Source organism: Zeus faber (assembly GCF_960531495.2).
Source record: "Zeus faber genome assembly, chromosome: 10".
Taxonomy (NCBI): Eukaryota; Metazoa; Chordata; class Actinopteri; order Zeiformes; family Zeidae; genus Zeus; species Zeus faber.
In genome coordinates this window covers 30,210,516-30,212,914 of record NC_137199.1, presented here as the reverse complement: position 1 = coordinate 30,212,914, position 2,399 = coordinate 30,210,516, and positions in this window count along the sequence as shown.

The window sequence follows — 2,399 nt, the reverse complement described above, 5'->3', positions numbered from 1 at the left end:
TTTCTTCTGGCGACTGACTGATGGATGTAGTCCACAAAGCTCTCCTTTGTGCCTCTTCCCAGCTCCCTCTGCTCTGGTCTCCTTTCCCGCTCTGGAGGGGTCTGTGGATCTGGAGGGGTCTGTGGATCTGGAGGGGTCTGCGGACCTGTGCTCGGGCTGCCTGTCGGCTGCGATTGGTGTCAAACCGCCGGGCGCTGAGCGGATCACTGAGCCTCCGCCGTGCTTTCCATCTCTAGACGCTGTGACGAGAAAGCTCCTAGACTGGAGGGAGGGGGGGGGGGGGTTGGAGGGAGAGAGAGAGAGAGAGAGAGAGGGAGAGAGAGAGAGAGAGAGGGAGAGAGGGAGGGGTGGAGGGAGAGAAAGAGAGAGCGGGAGGGGTGGAGGGAGAGAGGGGAAAGAGAGGGGGGAGAGGGGAGAAAGAGAAGGGGAGGGCCTGGGGAGGGGGAGAGAGAGTGAGATAAATGGGGCAGAGGGAGAGGGGGGGTAAGGGAGAGAAAGGGAAAAGGAGAGACAGAGAGAGAGAGAAAGAAAGAGAGGGAGAGCGGGGGTAGAGGGAGAGAGAGAGAGGAGGAGGGAGAGAGCGAGAGAGTGGTAGAGACAGAGAGGGGTAGAGGGAGAGAGAGAGGGAGGGGGGAGAGAAAGAGAGAGGAGAGGTTTGGGGGCAGAGAAAGAGGGGGTAGAGGGAGAGAGAGAAAGAGAAGAAGGTGAGGGAGGGGGGAGATAGAAAGGGGGGGAGGGGGGAGGGAGCGGGGAGAGAGAGGGGTGAGGGAGGGGTGGAGGGAGAGAAAGAGAGAGCGGGAGGGGTGGAGGGAGAGAGGGGAAAGAGAGGGGGGAGAGGGGAGGAAGAGAAGGGGAGGGCCTGGGGAGGGGGAGAGAGAGTGAGATAAATGGGGCAGAGGGAGAGGGGGGGTAAGGGAGAGAAAGGGAAAAGGAGAGACAGAGAGAGAGAGAGAAAGAAAGAGAGGGAGAGCGGGGGTAGAGGGAGAGAGAGAGAGGAGGGAGAGAGCGAGAGAGTGGTAGAGACAGAGAGGGGTAGAGGGAGAGAGAGAGGGAGGGGGGAGAGAAAGAGAGAGGAGAGGTTTGGGGGCAGAGAAAGAGGGGGTAGAGGGAGAGAGAGAAAGAGAAGGTGAGGGAGGGGGGAGATAGAAAGGGGGGGAGGGGGGAGAGAGCGGGGAGAGAGAGGGGTGAGGAGAGAGAGGGGGCAAGGGAGGGGGGAGAGAAAGAGAGAGGAAGGGTTTGTGGGCAGAGAAAGAGGGAGTAGAGAGAGAGGAGGGTAGAGGGAGAGAGAGAAAGAGAAGGTGAGGGGGGGAGAGAGAGCGAGAGAGAGCGAGAGAGAGAGAGAGAGAGAGGAGGGAGAGGGGGGAGATAGAAAGGGGGGGGTGAGAGAGCGGGGAGAGAGCGGGGCAAGGGAGGGGGGAGAGAAAGAGAGAGGAAGGGTTTGTGGGCAGAGAAAGAGAAGGAAAGAGAGAGAGAGGAGGGTAGAGAGAGAAAGAGAGCTAGAGAGTAGAGGGAGAGAGAGGGGGTTGATAGAGAGGGGGGGGAGAGAGAGGGAGGGGAGAGGGGGGGGGGGAGGGGGGGAGAAAGAGAAAGGAAGGGTTTGTGGGCAGAGAAAGAGAAGGAGAGAGAGAGAGGAGGGTAGAGGGAGAGAGAGAGAGGGGGGAGAGAGGGGGAGGAGGGTGAATGAATGTGTCCTTAAAGACGCTGGATGAGGGATTTTACAACAACATTCAGGTAGAAAACACGAGGGCGGAGTCGGTGACGACAGGTCCATGTCGGGGACGTCTGGTTTGTGGGAAATATTTAAACCAAATAAGATGCAAAGTGCTGGGAGTCCCCGCTCACATGCCCCGGGCGTCGGGCGGAGTGACCCTGTGGGCGGATGATTCTGGGGCTGGGGGGTGGGGCGGGGTGCGGGTGGGGTGGGGGTGGGCCGATTGGGATTCCTTTCATCTCGTTAGTCACACGGATACAATTATACAGTACCATCACAAAACGCTGTGACAGGAGCGTGGAGCCGCCGCGGTGCACATCACCGTCCACATCACTTCTCATCAATACTTATTTAACGGCACCGATTTGTTATTCTCCCATAACCTCCCTTTTAATATTATCTTACACTTTATCTGAATTTATTTTTTGCTGATTATGAGTCAGAAAAAAGCCCAAACATACATATGTGTAAGGGATACTTTATCAAGTGAAATTCAGAGATGTGTGAATATATACAGTGTATACTTAGATGTATGCATGTATTTATATAGACAGATTAATATTTCCAGTATTTTGCATGTTTTTAAAATCAGTTTTGTATTTACTGTATATATAGACTTAACATGCCGTATCCCCATTCATTCTGGATGGCATGTTTGCTGTGTCCATTGTTTTTCTTTGAGATGATG